Source organism: Canis lupus, chromosome 22 (assembly GCF_011100685.1).
Source record: "Canis lupus familiaris isolate Mischka breed German Shepherd chromosome 22, alternate assembly UU_Cfam_GSD_1.0, whole genome shotgun sequence".
Lineage (NCBI taxonomy): Eukaryota > Metazoa > Chordata > Mammalia > Carnivora > Canidae > Canis > Canis lupus.
The window spans coordinates 28,416,932-28,443,801 of record NC_049243.1 but is presented as its reverse complement, the minus strand read 5'-3'; the positions used below and the strand labels follow the sequence as shown (position 1 = coordinate 28,443,801).

Here is a 26,870-nt window from a genome sequence, read left to right as displayed (position 1 = left end):
ATTCTCTCCCTCTGCCTCTGCCCCACCCCCACCCCGCTCATGTTCTCTCTCTTTCTCTAAAATAAATAAATAAATCTGTTAAGAATAAATAAATAAATCCCACAGAAAAAAGTACAAGTAGAAAAATTCAGAGTACTTGGGAATTAACTTCACCTTTGATTTCTCTTTACGTTCTTTACAGTGCATCCAATATAGCTTTTCTCTTTTACCTAATGCTGTCCTGCTTGGAGGAGTTTTGCTAATGAAGTTAATCAGAAAAATTTTAGGACAGTACACGCAGATGTCATTCAAGGACTTGGCTCCCCTAGAACTTAAAATCTACAATCATCCAGGAAGACTGGATGGATAGGAGGACTGGAAATCTGAACCTTTGGTTTATGTCTGCTTCTGCCATTTGAAGTCTATGTGAACTTGGGAAGTCATTCTCTCAGTTCAGTTGCCTCACAATTAGAGTGGAATCAACAGTTTGAGTTCCACTTACCATAGAAACTTATGGAAAGCAAATTAGGTAGATAAGAAGTTAACTGATAAAGCCCTAAGTAAATTGAAAGCATTTTTATCTTTTATTCAACCTAGTTTTCAGTGGGTTAAGTTCAGTGCACTTCTAAAGGCACTTAAGAGATGATAGAATGTGAAAATCACACAGACTACATCTTCCTTTCCACCTGGCCCCAGCAGAGTAACGCTACAACACACTCAAGGCATGGGATATTTTTTGCTGATTTAACTCTGTATCTTCTCTCTCTTATACTGCTCTGCCAACCAGTTCATCTTATCTCTGACACACATCCAGGACTTTCCACAAAAGTAAAAGTGTTAGTGGTTGATGGCTGCTCTTTTTCTATGGGCAAAGGTAGGAATGAGGAAAAGAAATATCTTTCTCCCCTATCCATTATTCCTTTTCATTTCTGAAGCCATTGATATGACTTTACTATAGATATTTATAATATTTTTAAGTAGGCTCCACACACAACATGGGGCTTTAACTCACAACTCTGAGATCAAGAGTCCAATGCTCTACTGACTGAGCCAGTCAAGTGCCCCTATTCCATTGCATTTCAAACAACAGATAAAAAATAAGCATGGGAAAAGTATGCCTTGGTTACCTCATACAAATACTACTTAGACATAAAAATATTTAATTTGGTTTATAAACACCGAAAGAGTGGAATATGCAAATGCTTTTCTAAGCTAGTTATGAATATACTTATACTATTTAATTGTTAATCACTAAATAAAAACTAATACATTTAGAATATCCACCTTGGAAAGAATAATGGAAAGAATATTGATTTTACAGCACACTAATATTTTTTGAAACAATAAAAATAAATAGCTATTCCAAAATTGGCTGTAATGCAATTAAATACAAAGGCATTCCAGGCATTCCATTTCATTTCCTAATATCTGACATTTATTCAAATGAAAAGTAACATAATCCCTTGAATTGAAAGATGGTTAGAAAAGCTATTCACCTCTAGAAATGAAATATTTAATCTATTCATGCAAATGATTGTTATCTTGAATCTAATACAATAAAATAACGACAATAAACACACTAATAAGAGTTGAAAGTATGATCAAACTTTTCTTAACCATTAAAACTTTTGCGGAGGTGACATAATCTTAGTGAAGATTGATGAAATCTTTTAGTTCATGTATTATATAAGAAAGAAGAGTGAGTGAGGCAAACTGGAAATCTGCCTCCATTTCCTCAAATTTCATTTTCTTATAGGGATCTGTGTTTGAGTGATGCTAGATGTCTGTGCAAAAAAGAGTCTCAACTCAACAGAAATTCAAAAGAAAAACCAAGTTTCAATTTATTAGAGGTTACAGAGCATTGTGATCTACAAATATTCTGTTAATACTTAATATAATAGTTTTAACCATAATATTGCTTGAATCCTTTTGACAATACTAGCATTGAAAACAAAAGTCAATCACTCTTTAATTACCAGTAGGAAATTGTAGGTTGAATAATTTCTAGGCTTAACAGTTACACTTTCTATCTCCTTGCTAAAACTCACAATATCTACAGGAAAATAAAGGCTGATCATATCTTAACAGGGGCCTTAATGAGTACTGTGAAGTAAGCAAATATTGACTGTGCGTACAAGTGACCTAAATAGAGTAACTATAAACATTGTCTTTGGAAGCCAGGAACCTCTCCATTAGATTAGGATCACAGAAGATCATTGCTCTCACACTCAAGCTAAGGAAGCTGCAAAATTATGACCTCTTATTCTTTTTTAAAATTAATTTATTTATTTATTTTAGAAAGTAAGAGACAGCGTGTACATGGGGTGGTGAGAAGGGGCAGAGGGAGAAAAAATCCCAAGCAGACTCCATGAGGAGCACAGAGCCTGATACAGGACTTGATCCCATCACCCCAAGAGCACAGCCTAACCCAAAACCAAGAGTAATAAGCTTAACTGATTGTGCCACCCAGGTGCCCCTCTTATTCTTTTTAACTCATCACAAAATTGAGTGCACAAAGAAACTTAAATGAACACAATTCTAGAAAATAATTAACTTTTTATATGGGAGAAAAGACCTGAGGCTTTTGTCATCCCTAAAAAATAGCAGAATGATAAAGTAAACAGACAAATCTGTAACAAGAATTTAAAGGCAAAGTGTATGTAAGTATAACAGATAAAACTCGAAGGAAGTACTGACACAATACAGGACAGCACCCACCTGAAAACTCCTTCCCAGAGGTCCTCTCTGGTGCTCAGGGATTGAACACCACCAGATGGAGCCAAGCAGAGAAACAGGATCAGAATGATTTCGGACTTCTTGTCAGAGAAGGTGTAAGCTGGAAGACAACAGCACAACATAGAGTACTGGGAGGAAATAACTGGCAACCTAGATTTCCATATCTAGCAAAAATATCTGTCAAAAAATGAAGGCAAAGAAAAGACATTTTTGGAAGAACTAAAGCTGAGAAAATGTGTTGCCAGCAGACCTACTCTAAGGGAAATGTTAAAGGTAGTTCAAGCTCAAAGAAAATGCTATCAGATGGAAACTTGGATCCATAGAAAGTAGACAAGTACTAGAAATGGTAAATATGTGAATAAATATCAGACATTTTTATGTATTAACTTCTTTAAAAGATAACTAAGGAGTGAATAAAAATTCTCTAAAACGATATGAAAATGATGCTCAAACATGAAAAATATTCAATCTAACTAAAATCAAAGAAATTAAAATACAAACAATATTAAGATATCACTTCTCATCTGTCAGACTGGTAAAAGTTAGAAAGCGAGACAACACATTCTGTTGGAGAGGCTGGGGAGAACAGACACTTTCATATATTGCTTGTGGAAAAGAAAATTGTTATATCCCTTCTGGAGAGAAATTTGGCTGTGTTTAGCAAAGCTACATATGCACTTACCTTCTGACTCAGCAATTCCACTGCTAGGAATGTACAAGTATTTTCTCCCATTCCATAGGTTGCCTTTTCACTTTGTAGATAATTTCTTTTGATGTGCGGAAGATTTTAGTTTGATGTAGTCCCATTTGTTTATGTTTTTGCTTGCGCTTTAAAAAGTTTCATATACAAAAATCATTGCATTGCATTGAATCTATAGATTGCTTTGGATAGCATGGCCTTTTATGAACACAAGATATATTTCCATTTATTTGTATCTTCTTCAATTTCTTTTATCCATGTTTTATAGTTTTCAGTATAAAGATATTTCGCCTCCTTGGTTAAATTTACTAATATTTTATTATTGTTGATGCTATTGTAAATGGATTGTTTTCTTTATTTCATTTTCATCTTATAATTTATTGTTCGTATACAGAAACACTACTGACTTTGTAGCCTGCAAGTTTATTGAATCCATTGATAAGATCTATTAGTTTCCTAATAGAATCTTTAAGATTTTCTATCTATAAAATCATGTTCTATAAATATGGACAATTATACTTTTTCTTTTTCAATTTAGATGGCTTTTATTTATTTTTCTTGTCTCATTGTTCTGGGTTTCCATTATTATGTTAGGTAGGAGTGGTGAGAATAAGCATCCTGGTCTTATTCCTAGTCTTAGGGGAAAAGCTTTCAATCTTTCACCAGTGAGTATGGTGTTAGCTCAGGGCTTGTCCTGATATGGCCTTTATTATGTTGAGTTATGTTCCTCCCTTACCCAATTTGTTGAGAGTTTTTATCATGAATGGATGTTGAATTTTGTCAAATGCTTTTTCTGCATCTATTAAAATGATCATATGTTTTTTTATCTCTCATTCGATTAACCAGATGTATCACATTTATTGATTTGTATATGCTGACCATCCTTGCATCCCAGGGATGAATCCTGCTTGATCATGGTGCATGATCCTTTTAATGTTCTCCAGAATTCAGTTTGTTAGTACTTTCTTGAGAATTTGTGTATCTATATTCATCAGGGAGAGTGGTCGGTCTATGGTTTTCTCTTCTTGTAGTGTCTTTATCTGGCTTTGGTATCGCAGTAATGCTGCCTTTTTGTAATGAGTTTGAGAGTGTTCCCTTTTCTCTGGTTTTCTGGTACTGTTTGAGAAGAATTAGCATTAATTCTCCTTTAAATGTTTGGTAAAATTCATCAATGAATCTATCTGGCTGTGGACTTTTTATTGTTGTTGGGAGGTTTTGTTTTATTTTGTTTCGAGAAAGAGAGAGAGAGAGAGAGAAAACACACAAGTGTGTGGGGGAGGGGGGCAGGGGAGCAGGGAGAGAGAAAGACAATCTTAAGCAGGCTCCATGTCCAGCATGGGGCCTGACACACAGCTTGATCTAACAACTCTGAGATCATGACCTGAGCCAAAATCGGGAGTCAGATGTTTAACTGACTGAGCCACCAGGGAAGTTTTTGATTACTGATTCAATCTCCTTAGTTTTTATTGGTTTGTTCAGATTTCTATTTCTTCATGATTCAATCTTGATAGAATCTATGATTCTAGGAATATATCCATCTTTCTAGCTTGTTCAATTTGTTCGTGAGTAGTTGTACTTAGTAGTCTCTATGTTTTTGTATTTCTGTAGTATCAGTTATAATACTTCTTCTTTCTTTTATTATTTTATTTATGTGGGTGCTCAGTATCAATCTTGGTTACTCTAGTTAAAGGTTTGTCCATTTTGTTTATCTTTTTAAAGAGCAAGCTTAGTTTTATTCATTTTTTCATTGCTTTTCTGTTCTTTATTTTACTTATTTCCACTCTAATCATTGTTATTTCCTTCCTTCTGCTAAATTTGGGCTTAATTTGTGCTTCTTTTTCTAGTTCCTTGAGGTATAAAGTTAGTTTATTTGAGATCTTTCTCTTTTTATTTTTTGAGATATACTTTTAGTGCTGTAAACTGCCTCTTAGAACTGCTTTTGTGGCATCCCATAAGATTTGGTATGTTGTGTTTCCATTTTCATTTGTCTCCCAGATATTTTTTTTCTTCTTTTAAATTTCTTCTTTGACCCATTTGTTGGATTCTGGTTAAGCAAGGCTGGAGGCTATATTCAGCCATAGCTGGGACTTCAAATTTGCTTCCCAGCCTAGGCAGGGCTATTGAACAGGCTTCATTATTGGTATGACTTGCAGCTGGGAACCCAAATCAGGAAGAACTAATCACAAACATCCCTGGCCAGACATAGCCACTGGCTTGTCTCAGATTATGGACAGAGACACAAGCTGGGCTCTCTGCTCAGACACCACTGCAAGTAGAGCTGTAAGGTGAGCACTTAGCCTCTCAGTTGCTCTCATTAGGCTTCATGATCAGGCAATCATGAGGACTATATTCAGCAGTAGCAGGGACGTGAAGCCACTTCCCTTCCTAGGCAAGGTGACAGAACAGGCTCCAAGACCAGCATGGCTCATTGGTTGGAAACTTAAATCAGGCACATCTGCCCACCAAGTTCTCTGGCTGGACAAGGCTACTAGCTTGGATCTGTAAGTGCACCAAGTCATTGGCTGGGCTTTTTGCTCAGATGCTATTAGAAACAGTGCCATAGGATGAGCTACGTACTATCTCAGGTGCTCTGGTTAGGCTTCCTGGTCAGATAGGGCTGGGGGTATGCTTAGCAGCAGATGTGTTTTCAAACTTGTTTTCCTGCTCTGAAAAAGCAGTAGAACAGGCTCCAAGGCCAGTAAAGCTTATTGGCAGGGGACCAAAAATAGGCAGATCAGCCCACTCAGCTCCATGCAAAGACAGGGACACCTGCATGGCTCTGCAGATGGAGAAAAGCTAGGGGCTGGGCTCTCTGCTTGAGTGCTGCTCTAAGCAGAACTATAGAGTGGGTTATGTAGCATTCCACATTTTCTGGTTAAGCTTCCTGGTTAGGTGAAACTGAGGGCTATCTTCAGCAGTATTCAGGGTTATGAATTTGTTCCCCTGCCCAAGTGGGGCTGTAAAACAGGCCTGTATGTTTGATTCACTGGCTGTGAACCTAAATTGCACACCAGTCTCCCTGTCAAAAAGAGCCAGTGGTTTAATTCTGGCCGGGCTCTCTGCTTGGGTGCTTCCTATGAGGCAACACCTGAGGTAACTTCCTAGCATCGTGTTATACAGGAGGAACTGGATGTCAGCCTTGGCGTCTCTTTTCTCACTGGAGAAGCTGTAGGCCTCAGGAGCCCCACTGGGCATAGCATGGGAAGAGGGACAATTTGAGAACAGTATAGCAATTCCTCCTACCCTTCTTGGTCTCTGTTGTCCAATGGACCACTTCCTCATCCCCAGATTCTAGAATTTTCACAGTGGTGTCTTGTGTTTTGGATAGTCGTTAGTTTTCTTATAAGGGAAACTAAAGTCGGGAATGACCTATGTCACATCTTGATGATGTCACTCCTTTTTTGACTTAGCTAAAAGTGTATTGTATTTGTTTTCTTCTGATCCAATGATGCAAAACATATATGTTTCATTTTAATTACCCTCGTGGTAACATTTAAGTTTTTTCAAAATATTTTTTTCAAATTCCTCTAATTCTCAGAATCAAATGAATGTCTCTTTCCAATGTTCCCATATGTAAGAGAAGAACATATCTAGGTTACATAATCCAGATATTAATTTCTCTTAGACCCACAAGACCCACAGTGCTTTTTATATCAGTTCCTAGTACAATTCATTTGATATTTGATACAACTCACTGGTAAACAGACATAAATATAAGAACAAATATTAAATACTGATTTGATATCAGGGAAACATGTGGAAGAAATAAAAACTTCTTGTTTAAAAAAATATGCTAAAGAAACCCTTGGTATTGGAATTCTGTTGCTGTTGTCTCCTTTAATTTAACTAAGGATATAGAAAGAGAGCACATTACTTCTATTCTAACCAAAATTGAGGGCACCAGTAGAGTGACTGCAGTTCAATATTCAAATAGCTGAATTTTCCTGGGGAAAAAAAAGGCTCAAGTTGGCTTAACAAATTCCACGTATTGAAGGCACATTCTAAGCTTCATTTTCAGCTCAGACTCCAGAAACCGACTTAGTTAATTGGGACAATTAAGAATCACCAAGGGTATAATTGCCCCTTTCATTTTGCTTTGAGAGGAAAGAGAGTGATTTATCTCAGAAAACAAGAGCCTAGGGGCCTGCAAAGAAAGAGAATGAGAACATTTTGGTTAAAGAGAAAGATCAGGAAAGCTCTTTTGTAATCTACTCAAGAGATGATAAGCCTTCATTTTCTCTCCAGGACAATGGGAATTATGGAATGTCTAGAATCACTTGTTCTAAAAACCCTGCAACCTCTAGTCTATTTTAGCAAGGCAAAAGAGGCTGTCCACTATCTACATCGGTTTGTCACACACACATACACACACACACAAATACACATATGCACACACATACATGCAGACACAAATACACACACATACACACATACATTTACAAGAATGAATAGAAAAACTCATGCTGATGATACGAGGATGACAGTAATAATATTACTCAAATCAGTAGTGTAAAAATAAAACTAGATCCTTGACTAAACCTTTTGGAGAAATTTTTAAACCATTGTTACAAATGTTAACTGAAGGGACACCTGGGTAGCTCAGCGGGTGAGTGCCTGCCTTTGGCCGGGGGTGTGATTGTGGAGTTCGGAGATCGAGTCCCATATCGGGCTCCTTGCATGGAGCCTACTTCTCTCTCTACCTATGTCTCTGCCTCTCTCTCTCTCTCTCTGTCTCTCAGGAATAAATAAATAAAATCTTTTTTAAAATGTTAACCAAATATATATCATGTATGTAGATCATGTCATATAATTGCAGAGATCTAGTTCTTGTAAATATCACATTTAAATACTATTAAGGCTTCAGTAATTTTGAGTCTACTTTTCTGTGGCACATACCAATAGAGATATTTGAAGACACGAACTATAAATCTTTTATTTATGATTCTACTATTTGAGCATTGTCATATTTTATTTATTGTTATTTTAAGGCATAGTCTCTAAATTTTCTCAAGTGGGCTAACCACATGAATCTAGAAAAGATGATGAATCTGTCATAGAATCAGCTGTCTTCTGTATTTGCTGTGTCTACCTGACACCAAAGTACGAAATTTAGTCAAATGTTCCACTATTTTGTCTACAGGAGGCCACCCACCTGGCTTTGGAATCTGCCCATGTCACATTGTTCTTCTCAAAAGGAATATTTTGCTTGATAAAAATAAAAGATTATTTTTATCTTCCATTTTGAAAACATTAGAATGCCTTCTAAGATGATAAGAGATGATCTCTTATCTCTCATCTCTTCTGGGATCAATTTCAATTTTATTTTAGGAAGTTATGAACCATAGAGCAGGTTTGATAGCAATTTAACTCTTGGTTTATTAGACCAAATTAAAATAATTTAAGTAGGAAACAAAACTGATTTTTCTTATGACCACTTTGAGTGTACCATGCAAGCAGTAAATTTAAAATACTGGCATAAACATTTAGCTGAGGCTTATTCTGTCCTTGATCTGCCTGACTCTGCCCTTGATCTAAGCAGAAATATGAGAGATGCCCTGTGTCAAGGTATGAAAAATGACATGAGAAAGGAGGGAAAATTAGATCTGTATCAGCTCTCAAGACTGAGGAAAGGAAAGTGTGAAATTGGAAAAGGCAAAATTTCTGCAGCCCATCCCTCCTGCCAAGTCATCTGTCCCAGTGAAAGGGGACCTTCAAGTGAACTATTTGAAGGCCTCCAGGTAAATTTCCTAGTCCGTTCTTGAGAACTGCTCATCTCTAGAGAAGGCCATATTTAAATTCCTAGATCTGTCTTCAGCAAATGCTTGATGTAGAAAATGAAAGTTTGCTGTTAAACCTTGATCAGGCTGTCATAACTTTGATATAATTTAAGTATCATTTTGAATTTAACAAGAACTAAAAATGTGTTAGATATCTCTGTAGTCACATGGCACCACACCACTCTTATAGATATCCCTTCCAAAAATACTAATACAGAACCAGTAATCAACTGGTTCAACTTTTTCTCTTACCAAAGGCACACAGACTTGATAATAACTATAGTCTACCCTATGCTATATAAGGTAAGCAGCCGCCAGGAAGTATAACTTGAGAGTCCTTAAGTCAGAGCTCTTGTGCAAACCTAAAATGTCAGTTATTTATGCTTTAGGAAATAAGTGTGGATTCATCTAAAGTCTCCACTAAAATGGCTAGATCATCAAAAATCAGCTTTTTAGTCCTTGCTCATTAACACTTTGGCTTAAGGTCATTTATCAGAAAATTTGGTTTGAATCTCAAATTCTAAACAAATGAGATGCAATAAAGAAAGGGAATGTTGTAGTTACAAACATATGAGAAGAAAGGTTATCAAGAAAAGGGTGAAGGTGGTAGCTAAACAGGGCATATTTGGGTTAATAGTGCCACTGGTTGAAGGTTGGAGAAGATAATTAGGAAGAAGGCATTGAACTAAATTCACCTCCATAGGATTGTCCATACTTTTTCAGCTCCAAGTAGACTCTTCTCTTCCCTAAAGTTGTTAAGAAACTAAAAGTAACCTAGAATGAAATTATTCCTTTAATATTGTTTTAAATCCCAAACAGAGATGTTAGATTTTGGTACCACTTGTAAATTCAAAAAACTGTTTTTAATTTCCTTTAAAGACAAGATTCAAGTAATAACTCCATTTTTGAAAATTGCTTAGGCATTCACTCATGTCATCTCATCCAAGTTTTAGAAGACCAGTATGTTCCTAATTTTCAAAAAAACTAATTTTGTGACAGTCTTCCCTGATTTTGGTGGCTGGCTTTAAATTCTGCTAGGTTTTCAACTACTTTTGAGACATTAGTGAAAAGCAGCCTGGAAAATCAGGTTGACTATAGATGTTATAAAATTTCCAAAATAAAAATATAGCTAAAGAGTCTACTTAGACATGAAGATGACAAGGTTTATATTCCATTTTTTTGCCTCCTAAAGAATAAGCTAAGCTATGACAAACACTAATTATTAAAGCATGGGAGAGCATAATCTTCCAGTGGGGCATCTTTTACTTCTGAATTAATCTTCTACTTCACCATAATTTGTCATTCTTTTCATCCATATTTTAAGGTATTGCAACTCCCAACAAAATTCTCTTAATTATTCTCATGAAAAATTAAATTTAGCTTGCCATTGCAGGGGAGGAAAATTTTTTCCTCTACCCATCTTAGATTCTTGACTGGGCCTCTGTAACAAAAGACAGATAAAATAAGGGAAAAACAAGAGTTTTATTAACCAAGATATTTCATATATACATGGGAGAAATTCAGGGCTGAGTAGTAACTCAGAGTGGGTAGATCTTGGGTTTATATAGCCTTTTAGCAAAGGAACAATAAATTTTTAGACAAGTGACAAGACAATGGACTGTGAGTCTCTGGGGGCAGGAAATTGTGGGCAGGCAAACATATGTAAAACTAATGGTAGATAAAGGTTAGTTAGTAAAGTCTCCAGACTGATAAAAGTTGTCTCTGGTGATTAACTTGTGTCTTTTCTAGTAGAGAGGGACAGCTTTGTAAATTTATGTCCTACTTTTAGGGAAATAAGGGGAAGACAGAGAGGATGTTTTAGTTTAGTTTAGTTTTTTATTTGTTTGGTTTTAGTATGTTTTATTATTTAATTGTTTTTTTTTAAACTGCTCCTCAATTGCCTTCAGTTCAAAAAAAATCCTTATGTCAAAGTGACATATTCTGGGGTGACAAATTCTGCTACCCTTCACCATGAAGGTTGGTGACTGCCTTTCTGCACTCACACATCTTTGAAGTCTTTTGAACACTGAATTCATTGTGTGCTGTCATCTAGCAAAGTTGCATTATTTTTTCCTTTCATTTGAAGAAGAGTAACTTTTGCCAACACTTTAGTAGCAACAATTTCTGTACTTCAGCGTTTTAAATTACTTATTTCCAATTGATTTGCTTTATTAATTAGAGTAAGGGAACAGTTGTCCCAAGTAGCGATTAATTAAGTTTATCCGGCAGACATTAAGTACTTTAAGGGAAAAGAATCAACATTTATTGAGTATCTACAATGGGCCAAACATTAAACTTGGTGTGTTAAATATATTAATTAATTCTCACAACCATCTTGTGAGATAAGTATTTGCCTCCATTTTATAGGACAGAAAACTGAGGTTCAGGAAGGCTAAGTAGCTTATTCAAGGCTTTGACTTTATTTTTTTTAAGATTTTATTTATTTATTTATTCATGAGAAAGACAGGCAGAGACATAGGCAGAGGGAGAAGGAGACTCCATGCAGAGAGCCCAATGTGGGACTTGATCCTGGGGCTGCGGGATCATACCCCGAGCCAGAGGCAGATGCTCAACCGCTGAGCCACCCAGGTATCCCAAGACTTTGACTTTAGTAAGTAGTTATCAGTATTGTGACTTGGGTTTTTCTAACCCTGAAGCTTTTTATATTATATAAAATTGTCTAAATAAAGTGGGATTAGGACATTGGTTCTGATAAAAATAATGTATGATGGAAATTTTGAAGGGTAAAATCTAAAAGAAATAGTTTGTCTAACTTATTTTAATTGAGTCTTTTTTTAGGAGTAGTTTAGAAATGCTAGAATAAGAGAATATTCAGGAGATAAAATATAATGCCAATCTATAGTTTCATTTCTCCTGGGCCATAATTTTAACATATTTCTATAACTATATAAATATTGTTTTAAATGTTCTATTTTTAGCTGTGGAAATATACAGCCTGGCTGTTGCTGAACCATTTCTCTTTTCCTCCTGGGTACTTAACTGGACTACAATTTGGAGCCACCACTGTGTCTCAATGTGGCCAAATGACTGAGTTCTTGCCAATGGAATGTGTGTGAACACAATTGCCTTACTTCCAGGCAAAGTCCATAAATCCTCTTGGATGGTAACACCTAGAGTACCCTTGGAAGTCACATGTTGAAAATAAAGTGTCTCTGTAAGCCTGACCCACAAATAATTGCATGGAGCAAAACTCAAAACTTCTGCCATTGCACCAGCATCTCTTTATTTAAGTAAGAAAAAAAACATCTGTTATATGAATTCAAGTGGCTCTATGTCCCATGGAAGTTCCAGTTTATACCTGTTGTTCCAGTATATTTACTAAAAGTTCCCACTTTCATTTTCAACATGCTCCATTTTGAGTAATCAATATGATCCCTATAGTATTAGGCCATAGAGATTTATGTATTATAATAAATAGCATTACCTCAATTAAAACATTCAGTTGTGTCTGTTTTATGGAAGATTTTCTTCAGGATGTAATAGGCAATTTTATTTTAAAAGTTTAAAAGAAAAGCAAAGGTATACACAATAAATTATAGTTGATTTGTTTTATTATATGTATTTTTTATATTCTGGACACATTCTGCCAATGGCCATTTCAATGTGTGGATAAAAAGGAAATACATGCAGGGGTGCCCGGGTGGATCAGTCAGTTAAGCATCTGGCTCTTGATTTTGGCTCAGGTCATAATCTCAGTGTCTTGAGATCAAGCCCCACATCTGGCTCCGTGCTGAGCAAGGAGTCTGCTTGGGTTTCTCTCTCTCTGCCCTTCTGCCAGTTCACATGCTCTCTCTCTCACTCTCTCTCTCTGAAATGAATAGATAAATCTTTTTAAAAAAGGAAATATATGTACAATTAACTCCCTGACAAATATAATGACTGGCATATAGTCATACTCAATAAAATATTTATTGCTAATGTTATCATTATTATTTCCATTATTTTTCTACATTTATTCTGTTATTTCTACCTAACTCATTAAAACATGAATTAGTTAAAAATGAATTAATGTAACCTTTTTGAAAAGTAATCTGGCAAAATTATTTAGTCAGTGTTTATTACCTGTGTCTAAATAATCCCATATCTAAGAACTTTAATTGAAAATGAGAGATCCACAATTCAAAATAATTTATACATAAGAGGAGGACTTTATAGTCCAAGTAAAAGAATTCTAGAACAAATTTGCTATAGGTAGCACTGCATAAGGAATCAAAAGAGTTTGAAGGAGGTCTGTCTCTGCATCTCTTAAGCCTTCTTCTCTGTGTACTAGCCTTATTCTGTAAAGACATTATATCCATAATCCACCAAAAATCTAGATCACATCCTTACAGTTCAGCAGTTCCAATATAATACATCTACTTCCCCCTGAGAGTTCTAGCAATAAAGTCTCATGGAGAACTCCATGTCCCATGCCCACCTCTGCACCATCCCTGAGCCATGAGAATGTGTTAATATGATTTCCACCATGGTGGTGGTAATTAGGAGAGGGGGAACAATAAGGCTGAGTAGCCCACCGCCACCACACTGAGTGGGGAAGTAGTGCCTGAAAGGAAGCAAAAATGGGCAGTTAGATAACTCATCAACTTATCACTAGAAAATGATAGATATATAATCAAAGATTTATATAAATATGTTCATTGCATTATTACTTCTGTTGTTAAAAATTTATAGCCATTTCATATCTAGCAATAAAAGAATTTAATAGTAATTAAATTCTATTAACTTAGAATTTAATTTATGGATTAATTCTATTAATTTAATTTAATTTATGGATACATCCATAAGATTTAAGATTATGTAGGTAATAAAATTATGGCTTTGATAAATATTTAATGATATAGGAAATGTTCATGATATACTATTGTGATGGTCAATCTAATGTGTCAACTTGCTAGACCATGGGATACCAGATATATGATCAGACATTTTCTGGATATGTCTGTGAGGGATGTTTCTGGATAAGATTAACATTTGAATCAGTAGACTGAGGGAAGCAGATTGACTCTTCCCAATGAGGGTCAGTCTCAACCTCCTGGAGGCCTGAATAAAATAAAAATGTGAAATAGAGGATAATTTTTTCTTTCTGTGCAGCTGTCCGCAAGCTAGAACATCAGTCTTTTCACACCTTTAGATTCAGACTTCAGACTGTAACCTACTTCATCAGCTCTCCTGGGTCTCTAGCTTGCTGACTATAAATCTTGGGACTTCTCAATCTCCATAACTGTGGAGCCAATTCCTTGTAATAAATAGAGTTCTGGTTCTGTTTCTTTGGAAAACCCAGGCTAATACAACTATTTAGTGGAAAACTCAGAATTTAATAGTAGTCTTTCAAAATATTTCACAAACTTGATAAGTCAATCCATCGTTTCAATAAGCTTATTTTATATGAATAAAAATAATTATCTATTATATTCTTCTTTGTGATGCAAAAGCATATACATATGCAGTTTTGTTTTTAAAAGCATTTTAGAAGACAAAAAAATAGATGAAATTTGAAAAATAAAAGGTGAGTTGAATGAGAAATTGTCTCTCTCTGACAAACAGAATATTAGAGAGGTGTTTTTCCTCTAATAATAGGAAAGTTGGACACAAAAACATTTTTCAGGTGAAATAGTATAAATAAAATGGAATAATGTTCAATTTCAGTTCAACAAGCATTTACTATATACCTACTCTATGGGCGGCACTGAGCCTATAGGAATGATAATGGCCTTGAGGAACTCGTTGCCTATAGCAACATGGAAAATAAATAGGTAATTTAAATATACAATGATAAAGCTAATGATAATGATGTTTAAGGATGCATAGAAACCACAGAGGGACTCGGAATGCTTAAAGGGGCTTGGGTAATCTTTCCTAGAGGATACAATGCCTGAACTAAGTCATGAGTACTAGGTAAGGAAGGGGAAAGGGGGAATAGAGACAGACTGTTTCACATAGGAGAAAAAGCAAATGCAAGGTTCCTGGGGAATAAAATAACATATATTGTCTGAGTAGCTAACTCAGTATTTTTGGACTTTATTTTTTTTTTTTAATTTTTATTTATTTATGATAGAGAGAGAGAGAGGCAGAGACATAGGCAGAGGGAGAAGCAGGCTCCATGCACCGGGAGCCTGATGTGGGATTCGATCCTGGGTCTCCAGGATCGCGCCCTGGGCCAAAGGCAGGCGCCAAACCGCTGCGCCACCCAGGGATCCCAGTATTTTTGGACTTTAGATATGAGCAGCAGTTAACATAAAAAAAATTATGGAAAATTAAATTAAATTAAATTATCTGGTTGCCAATTTTATATAGTGCACCAAAGAAACTGAATGCTATCTGGTAAATTATGGAGAATGATAGGTAGATTTTGAGTAGAGTAGTAGGTTTAGTTGATATTCATTTTAGGTAGACTATGCCAACAGCAATATGGCTGGTAAATTTGAAAGCCACAAACCTAGAGGCTAAGATACAGTTTAGATTCTATAACAATATTCCTGAGCTTTATAATGGGCATCATGAGGCTACTACCTAGTAGTGGCAGCAGGGTTGAAAGAGAGGTGACATAATCAAAATGCAATTGGTGTATCACTAATATTTAAAGGATGATTTTTAATGGGGTGGAGGGAAGAATGTACAAAAAGAGAGAATCATGAGATATGGAAAGTGTTTTAGCATGACTCCTAGGTTTCTATATTGGTTGTCTATATGGTAATGTTATTAAACGGCTAATGGAGGAACAGGATTCAGTTTGAGGATGAAGGTGAGGAAAGAAAATAAGTTTAGTTTCAGACATATCAAATTTAAGGAGACTATTGGTCTTCCAGTGTCCAAAAGTTATTTAATGTATAGTTTGAAGTTCTAAGAGGTTGGCGGGAGAAACAAATTTATGAACTGATAGTATATAAATTTTAGTTGCATCTCTAAGAGCTCATATAGAGAGGGCAGTGTCAAGTGGAAAAAGTAGAGAGCTCTGGTACACAGTGAAATGTGAGAGGAAGAAATAAAAAGAAGACATTCCAGAAGAAATAAAGAAACTGTCAGAAATAGAGGGTAAAGCAGGAGAAAAGAGTAGTTTCAAGAAATAGGTAGTGACAATAATACTCCCCAATGAAAATGTGTGCTCCTCTTTCCTTAGGAGAAATTTGTCACTGAACACCTAGCCAGGACTTTATTTTCCAGACTCAAGTGAATTTTGGTAGTGCCATTTTACTAGTTTTAATCAATAGATTGTGGGTGCCAAAGCAATTAAAAAGGAAATATGCCATCTTCATCCTGTTTTTCCTACCTCCAAGAGCTGGAAGCAGAGGATTCCAAGGCCCTGGCTGATAGCAGAGCAACAGGGAAAGAGCCATAGCCCTTGAATCATCACATGGAAAAAAGCCACCCTTAACTAAAAACACCTCTTTCAGACTATGATGTGAGCAAGGTTATTCAGCTATGATGTGTTAAAGTTCTGAAATTTGGAGAGATTATTTGTTATTACTAATTATTACTCTCATAACATTATTAACTAACATTTTGATAAGTACAATAAGAATGAAAATTGTCCATTGAACTTGACCACACTAGGAAATGATTGAGAATAGGAATGATTGATTGGATAATAACTCCACAGACATGCAAAGCCAAAGAAGGCTTTTGTCCTAATACGGAACCAGAAGGAGATTTAATCATATTTTCCTGGCTGAACAGAAGAAGCCATTAGAGACAGAATAAGTGTAGAATAGAGAGGGAGCCATTGGGGAATCCCTGGGTGGCTCAGCGGTTTAGCACCTTCCCTCAGCCCAGGGTGTGATCCTGGAGTCCCGGGATCGAGTCCTTGGATCTAGTCCCACATTGGGCTCCCTGCATAAAGACTGCTTCTCCCTCTGCCTGTCTCTCTGCCTCTCTTTCTCTCTCTCTCTCTGTCTCTCATTAATACATAAATAAAATCTTTTTAAAATTAAAAAAAAAGAGAGAGGGAGCCATTCATGGAGCAAAGTCATGGAAGAGATCCTAAAATAGAGAAAGTATGACCTTGATTATGAGAATACACACATCTTCCCATGACTGAGAAAGGATGAAGGAAGTGAAAAAAGATGAATAGATACAGATGTAGGTGAGTCTGAGGGACACTTTAAGATTCCTGTGAAATTATAACCATAATCATTGTTAGACATCAATGCTTATGTATTTTGGCAATCAAATGCTTTTTATGATACTTTAAAATGTGCAAAACCCGTAAGAAAACACACTGGTACCCATACACTGTCATTTTCTACTTAACATCACTGAAAAAGGGACCTTTCACATTCACTTTTCTTCAACCTGCCCATTCTTAAATTCTCCTTTGAAGGTGATATACAAGATAAAGGCCCTTTGCCATAAAACATTACCAAAGATCTAACATCGAATACTGCCCCTAGAAGAGAACTGAATATTAAAGAATAATTCTCTCTAGCTGTAAGACACTACTTTCCAACTGAGAGCAACGTGACAAGGCAATCTGACAATTCGTCTTGGTAGTTTGTGATATTTCTGGCTTACAGATATATTTATCTCAATACAGGCCCACTGTGGGACTGAATCTGAAATAACCAAACTAAACTAAAAATGTCCCCAAGTGCTGGAAGTGATCGAAACAAATGAGGAGATGGAGGACAGGAAGTGATGAGGGAGGGAAGGGGAAAGAAAAGCAATGTTCACCATCTTTGTTATATTCAGTTTCAGAAAAGAGGGTCTGTGGATCTCAGTCTAAACTCCCAACTTGATGTATCATTACATTTTCATTATAATGCTTTTGGTAATTTATAGCAAATATGTGTGTGGTTGTTGTGAAATCTTCTTGTTAAATGTACAGAATTTTGATCATGAAGCTCCTGTATCCTTTCTCAGATGGTCCCTCTAAACCCTCCCTCTGAATGTGTTTCTTTTTTCTTCCCTGGATGAAATCTCAGTCAGGTCCCATGGCTTTTCAAGTCCTTCTCAGTCACTGAAGAAATCTCATGCCAAGGACGCCTGGGTGGCTCAGTGGTTGAGCGTCTGCCTTCAGTTCGGGGCATGATCCTGGGGTCCTGGCATCAAGTCCCGCATTGGGTTCACTGTGGGGAGCCTGCTTCTCCCTCTGCCTGTGCCTCTGCCTCTCTCTCTCTCTGTGTCTCTCATGAATAAATAAGTAAAATCTTCTAAAAAATTAATAAAATAAATAAGAAAAGAGAAAAGAAAAGAAAAGAAAAGAAAAGAAAAAAAGAAAAGAAAAGAAAAGAAAAGAAAAGAAAAATCTCATGTCAGATATGAAAATGAGCAGATCGATGAAATAAGGACAAATTTTAAGATCCTTCAAGTGAAAAAAAATAATAATAAAATCCTTCAAGTGAAAACTCTCTCCCTGCAGTTCGGGTCTGACTCGGACATGGAACTGTTTAGTTGCAGAGCCCGGCACAAACATCTTACCCTTCCTGCCCAACTCCAGCTCTGTGATCCTCACCAGCCAGCATCAAACCAAGCAGGGAAACCGCACACTCTTCGGGTGCAGATGCAGTGTGATATACCATTCATTCCCTCTAGGTGGGGTCTACCTTGCTTTAATGGAGCACTCTTTTGGGGTTTTATTTTTAAGAAGGAGGAGAAAGCATATAGCAGTGCCATCTCTCCGAGGTAAGTGATACCATTCCTTCAACTGGCTTTAGGCTCTCCCTCCTTAAGCCCATTGGGAGTACCCAGTGATCTATCCCACTCATTTCTTTGGTAAGTCTCTCTGTTCTTCAAGGCAGTATGCTTGGGCTGTCTCATGGATCTATGAGATCCATAGAAAACCCATTGTTCTTGATCCAACATTTTGGTAGAAGTGAACCTTTTCCCAATGCAGTCATTTTTCTCTTTGCTACCAAACAGGGCACCGACCCCCATCCATATTTTCTTGGCAGGCATGAGATGGCAGTCCCTTTCCAGGGTATATGTGTCAAGACCTCCTGGTTCTCTTAAAGCTCCTGACAACTATTTTTGGTGGACTCTCTTTCCCTCTCTCTCTGTCCTTTCCTCCCTGTCCCCTGCCTCCCTCGATCCTTTCCTCTTATTCATACTTTCTGTGGAATCTCCACTGTTTTTATAGGCTGGAAGTGAATGGTAGAGACAAAGATTCTTTGCCTAACCAAACTTTAGTCAGACTCCTGAACCTTCCCCTAAGCCTATCTATATACTCCCATATAAAATCTAGTTTCAGAAAACCCCCTGCTAAGTCAGTTTAATCAGAAACCTCAATACCTGATCACCTTCTCTATCTGACCAGGTTCCTCTGCTTCCACCATTGCTCAGATGATGACTGATCATCCTGACCTGTTTTTAGCAAAATCCTTTTGGGTCAGTCTAGCCAAAATCCCTCCTCACTTTTGTTTTTTTTTATTTTTTTTATTTTTTTAAGTTTTTTTTTTTTAATTTTTATTTATTTATGATAGTCACACAGAGAGAGAGAGAGAGAGAGAGAGAGGCAGAGGGAGAAGCAGGCTCCAGGCACCGGGAGCCTGACGTGGGATTCGATCCCGGGTCCCCAGGATCGCGCCCTGGGGCAAAGGCAGGCGCCAAACCGCTGCGCCACCCAGGGATCCCCCTCCTCACTTTTGATCCCACTTACCTAATGATCCCTACTCTGCTCCTTGGCCATTAATTACTACTTGCCTACATGCTGCATTTGGGGTTGAGCCTAATCTCTCTCCCCTAATGTAAAATCCCATTGCAGTGGGTTTTACACCTATCACCATGGTCCTGAATGGTGGACCATGAAGATGCCTCAGCATCTTCAACAAGTGTTGTGGAATATTTTTTCTTTAACAGTAGCTGATGCCAGTAGTGGAGAAATGTTTTACTCCTGGTATCTGCTTCATGTATGGTCTCTCCCTTCCTTAAGGATATAGTTACTTAGTAGTCTTTGTGTTCTCATCTTTAAGAGAGGAAACAAGGACAGAAAGAGCTCCATTGCAGCATGGTGTACATTGAGCTCCCCAGACTGGAAGCTCCATGAGGGCAGAGACCTTGTCTATTTGTGCTCTACAGTGTTCTTCAGCATTGGACACAGTGCCTAGTACATAGCAGTGCTTAATAAATAAATACTTATTAGATAAATGAATTCTGTCCTAGTCATTTATTTCTAGGGGAAAAAATACTCTCCTTCCTTAACAACAGCAAAATAGCAGCAGGAAAGGATAGTCTAGTTGTAAGAGTGGGAACATTTCATTTCTTTTTGCCATACAGTAATAAACTTTTAAATAGACTTGTACTAGTTAGAGAACACTCCACTATTTTCTCCATTATTAGCCTGTGCTTATATGAAGTGATAGTCAATCACATAATTTAACAAACAGAAGAGACATTAAAGATAATCTAGCTACTCAGCTTAAATAACAGAGATTGAGTGGCTTGTGCAAAATTTCACCAACAGCTAGTTTTTAGAAGGTAGAAGGCAGAACCCAGAATTGTTCTCAATCTATCATGACAGTATGTTTTGTGTTCTTGTTTTTGTCATCATTAGGCAAGAAGCAGTATCCTCATAGAGTACTCACACCAGATTGAATTAAGATTTTTATTTTGAAGGTATTAAAAGCTCTTCATTACAAGTAATCCAGTCAATCAATGGGCAGAAGACGTAAACAGACATTTCTCCAAAGGAGACATACAAATGACCAACAGACACACGAAAAAATACTCAACATCACTTGTTATCAGGGAAATAAAATAAATAAATAAATAAATAAATAAATAAATAAATAAATAAATAAATAAAATAAAACCACAATGAGATCCACCTCACACCAATCAGATGGCTAAAATTAACAAGTCAGGAAACAACAAATGTTGGTAAGAATGTGGAGAAAGGGGAACCCTCTTACACTGTTGGTGGGAGTGCAAGTTGATACAGCCGTTTCAGAAAACAGTATGAAAGTTCTTCAAGAAGTTAAAAGTAGAACTACCATATGATCCAGTAATTGCACTACTAGGTATTTACCCCAAAGATACAAATGCAGCAATCCAAGGGGGCACGTGCACCCCAATGTTCATAACAGCAATGTCCACAATAGCCAAACTATGGAAAAAGCCGAGCTGTTCATGAACAGATGAATGGATAAAGAAAATGTGGTGTATATTACTCAGCCATCAGAAAGGATGAAATCTTACCATTTACATTGATGTGGATGGAACTAGAGGGTATTATGCTTAGTAAAAGAAGTTAATCAGAAAAAGACAATTATTATATGGAGGAGGAATATAAGAAACAGGGCAGAGGATCATAAGAGAAGGGAGGAAAAATGGAATGGGAAGAAATCAGATAGGGAGACAAACCATGAGAGACTCTGGGAAAGAAACTGAGGGTTGCTGGAGTGGAACTGAGAGGGGAGGATGGGGTAACTGGGTGACAGGCATTAAGGAGGGCACGTGATATGATTAGCACTGGGTGTTATATGCAACTGATAAACTACTGAATTCTACATTTGAAACTAATGATGTATGATATGCTGGCTAATTGAATTTAAGTAAAAAAATAATAATAAATAAAAGTTCTTCATTGATAAACCTCATCATTTATTTTATTGGAATCATGGAGATGCTTTTAAAATGTATGGCTTCCTTATATAATTCCACCCAAAATGGACATATTGATTGGTTAACTAAGTAAGCCTGAGGCACAAAAAGGAATTTTTTCAAGTCTTTTAAATAATTATATAAGATACAAGTCTAATCATAGGAAAACTCCATATTTCTTTAACTTTGCCACCAGTTGTTTTCTTCAGCAAAAACCCATTTACTCTGCATCAAAAACATGGAAAGTTTTCTTTTCTTCTAGAGAATTTCCATAGAAGTTATGGCTAGAAGAGGAACCCTGCTATAACAATGATGGGCTATTGCTAGCTTTTGTTCACTGCCAAGTGTATTTCTTATCCCCTCTATTAGATTATGAGCAAAGTGTAGACATTTTATATAATTTTGTATCTTCTCACATCACTTGGCACAGAATATCCATTGATATATTTATTGAATAAATGTGCCAAAATTTAAAGTTTGTATAGTTTCTCTCTTTGAACTGCGACTTCATTCTCTTTCAGTAGTATATTGCCAGTATTTTAGAAAAATCTCAATTTTAAAAGTGATGGAAAATCCCTAATCAATTTTGAATACTTCTTTATAAATAGTCTTACTTTTCTTCCAAATTTGACTTCTCTATCACCTTATGATAAGTGCCCCACTATAGGAATTATTGTCCTTAAAAACTCTGCAAATGCACAAAATTTTATTTTAATCTTATGGAGCTTCTACCAAGTTATTGATGTGTAATGACTTCCTCACACGTCACACCAGTTCTTCAACAGTCTTGGGGGAAGGAAACATTTAATGTGATGTTGTAGATGTAGGTCTTTTTCAGAAATGGTTGGATTTGAATCCTTGGTCTTTCTTTCACTGGTTTGTGATATTGGCCAGTTAAGTCATTTCTCTAAATTTTAGTTTCTTCTTTGATAAAATGGAGATAATAGCGGAACCTACTTCAGAGGGAAATTATGATGAATAACCAGTGAGGCCCGTAAGGCATTAAATATGTTGCCTGATTCCTAAGTATTCAGTATATTTTGATAAAATATTTGGCCATGATTATCAAAATATAACTATTTTCCATTGTGCTAACTGCACATAATTGACCTAAAGGCAACAAATCAAAAGAGATCACATGCAAATAATTCGTGATAATTTTCTTAGCACCCTGTATACAAGGGATATGAAGGTTACAGAGCAAATCTTCTTAGAATGCATGATTTGGTTTAAGGAGGATTCACATGTGCAACCAAGTAGAGAATGACAGAGCAATAGTTGTCCAAATTAGGGCTCTTGGAAATGCCATGGTAATTCAGAGGAGAGAGTGATCACATCACGTTAAGGAGATGGTAGGAGATTGGTTCAAATAAGGCTTCACTGGGGGAGTTGCATAAGAATTGAGTCTTGAAGCATCAGTATAATTTAGGAAGAAAACAATATGAAGATGGTATTGCTATTTAAGGGAATCTCTAAGAAGCATGAAGGAAAATGCAAGATGTGTTTGTTGAGCTATCTTGTGTTCCTGAAGTGTGGTGGCTGTTGAGAGTAGAAGGTAGGCTGACAGGCAACCACAGAATTTTTCATGTGTCTTACCAAAAGGCAGCAACTTTATTCTGAAGGCAGTTAGAATCCATTGCAGGTCTAGAAGTACCATTTTGGCAGTAAAAGACAAATGGAAAATGGAAACAAATTTAGGGGAAGAAATTATTGAAGTTACAGCAATAGTATGATCAAAGGGCAGTGTGGCCCAGAACCAAGGCTACTGCAATGTAAATGGAGAGAAGAGCTATACTCAAACAGTGGTTTTGGCAGCACTAGCTACTACTCTGGAAACTGGCAATTAGACAAGAAAGAGTCATTTATCTTGCCTTTCTGGATAAACTGTTTCAGGCTAACCAAATAATCTTAAATGATGTGAGAAAGTATTTCTTCAAAATGAATTGCAGCCAACACATATATATGGTAAGAATGATGAATTAGAAACTATGTTGTGCAGCCCTTAATGAAATAATTGATTCAAGCAATAATCATCAATAGATGAAACCATTAGATGAAAACTCAATTGGATCTGTACAGTGGAGGGTCTGACTGTCCCACTGAACACAGGAAACCAGAAATCTCTATTCCTACTGATACAATGTAATGTGAAACTCACAGCATTTTGTATAAAGTATCCCAGCTAAAAAATTTTGTATCTGAATCTATTCACACTTTCAGAGCTGACTTTCATTTGTAGAAATTATGGAAGACAGAGGAACAAATTAAACAGCACCATAAGAAAGCAAACAAATCCAAAACGTGAGGAATTCTACAAGACAACAATAATAAATCCATTTTTAGTAATAAGTCCAATGCATGAGAAAAAAATGGAAGGAGTATCAAAATAGGTGCAGAGCAAAAATAACCAAACGTGGTTTGGAGTCATTGGATTTTAATTCAAACTAATTAAATATAAAAGGACACTTTTGAGAAAGTCTGGGGAATTTTGTATGGACTGATTACTGAATGATAACAAGAAAATAAGATTTTTAAGTTCATTATATGTGATAATGGCATTGTGATACATAGGAAAAAAAACACATTTTGTACAGATGCACTGGACTATGTAGGGCTGAGATGGCATAATATCTGGGATTTGTTTTAAAATTCTTCAGCAAAGTTCAGGACAGGAAAGAAGGGAAGCAGGAAGAGAGAAAAGGAAAGGATAGAGGAAGCCCAAATGACAAAATCTGATAACTTTATAATCTGGGTAATGCCATATTGAGGTTCCTTATACTTCATTTTGTGAACGCTTGAAATTTTTCATACCAAAAAAAAAAAAAGAAAAAATATTTTTGCATGTGATATAATTTGATGCTCTCAGCTCTATATCTAGGAAAGCAGATGCTGATATTTTTATGGATCTTATTTTTTAGGATTTTTTCCCTTGTTTCAGTGGTATGTGACACTCTACACTAATACAATGTTTTAAGAAATTTTGTTCTCACTAGGGACAGGAATTATTCAAGGTAAGGATACAAAACAAAAACAAAAACCATGTAGGCTTTAAAAATGCCAACATAGGAGCACCTGGGTGGCTAGGTTGGTTGAGTGTCCAACTCTTGATCTCAGCTCAGGTCTTCATTTCAGGGTTGTGAATTCAAGCCCTGCATTGGGCTCCATGCTGGATGTAGAGCCTGCCTTAAAAAAAAAAAAAAATCTACATAGTTACTCCTATGTTTACTAAATAAACATTGTCTTGATTCTCATTTTCTTGTAGCAAAGGGCTTGTGCATTACACTAGTAATAGATTTAAATGCCAGAGAAAAATGACCAACTATACTACATGCATGATGATTTTGTTAAACCATGGGTTACAGAAGTATTTAATAACATCTGATTTCCCTACTGCTTGAGGCACTTAATCTGTAGCAACATTCTAGCATCTTTGAATTGGTTATAGGTAACATGCCACCACATTTTTATTTTTTATCTTGGCCATTATGTGTCCTTAATAAAGAACCAAATGTATTTTTTGGTGCATCTCAACCATCTGAGTAGCAAATATTCTTTCACACCCCTCATATAGGAGATACAGCTAATCCAAAAACTAGTTATTTTTCCTTAATGTTACCACGAAATAAGCAGAAATTTCAAAGATGATGAATAACCAAAAAATGAGATTGAAGTGTGAGACTTCACATAAGGGAGCATGCGGTATCTTTGAGATAGTTTTCTAAAGTTAATCATTTTTTAAAATGCATTTTAATTCAAGTACTTGGAGTTGTGAAAATACTACACAAATATAACTTCCTAAATGCCTTAGGCCTTGATGAAATTAGTCACTCACTCTGGCATCAATCAATAAATCATTGTTGATTTATTAATCATAGATTACCTTATAATTATACAACACTTGACAGCTTACCAAGCACTTACACATACATTAGCCCATGTTCATCTCACAACAGGCCTTTGAGAGCACTTGGGTTGTTGTGTTCATTTTATACCTGAGGAAATGGCTTTGCAGAGAGCTAAAAGACCTGTCTGGGTCTGCTGCTGGTGGAAGTGGGGAGACTGGGACCCCAATTTAGAATATGCCGCCTGCAGGTCAGTGAGTCACACTTTTGCAGAACCAGGTTGCCCAGTATAAAGAATAGTCACTGACACAGCCAGGACTGTAATGTAATCAGAGATGCAGTCTCCCCACCAACTACTAACCTAATTTGTGGGTTACAAACCAACCAAGTGAAATTCTTCATAATAATGTAAGACAAGAATTCAAGAGTGGTCCCATAACAGACCATGATGCATTTCCAAATGAATGAAGCAGAAATACTTGCTGATTAACCTGTTTTATTGTTAGTGTCCTTAACTCCATAAAGTGGAAGAGGAAGAAAGAGGTATGTTGTATGTTAAGGTTATTAAATTTCTGTGCTTCTTATAAGATACAACTCTGAATTCCTAAGTGACTAGAACATTTGGAAAAACAAAGTACAAGGACTGTGCAATATGTTTTGCACTCTCTCACTCGGTCTGTGAAACAATCATGAGGGGTATGTTATTATTATTGTGATATATTTTATAGACAGGGGAGCTGAATCTTAGAAAAAATGGTTAACTTTCCCACATAAACACAATTAGTATGTGAGACTGAACACCAGCACTGTGGAACCCTGAAGCCCACTTTCTACACATCCAGCTCTGCTTTTCTTCCCTTCTCTGGCTCTCTACCCATAGTAGTAACAGCATCATTCCAAGGTTCTTGTGGAAAGAAAACTTCAAATGGAAGAAATGATTCATTTATCCCATGTATTTGTATTGAGCCTCTTTCTTGTGCATATAAATGTATTACATGGCTTCTGCTGTAAAATATTTGCTTTCTGAGAAGACAGTACACACACATATACATACATACATACATACATACATACATACATACATACATACACACAACACACACCCCACAGAACATTACTACTACTGCTAATAATAATAATAATTTCTTCTCATCACTGGGATCTTATACATCCAGTTGTTTTAAATGCCTCCCATGTGGTGACTCAGTTAATTCTCACAGTCCTGTGACAGAGCATTCCATTTATCTGATTGAATATTATGTTGGCTCGTGTTTTAGGTTA

General features: G+C 36.3%; 1 long non-coding RNA gene across 1 annotated transcript in view; it reads right to left on the bottom strand.

Annotated features, from left to right (window-relative positions):
• LOC111091651 overlaps positions 1-26,870 on the bottom strand; it is an 89,139-nt gene that overhangs the window by 12,990 nt on the left and 49,279 nt on the right. The window contains exon 6 of the long non-coding RNA XR_005376377.1: positions 2,698-2,815. This is a non-coding gene — a long non-coding RNA (uncharacterized LOC111091651). The remainder of the gene's footprint in view (positions 1-2,697; positions 2,816-26,870) is intronic.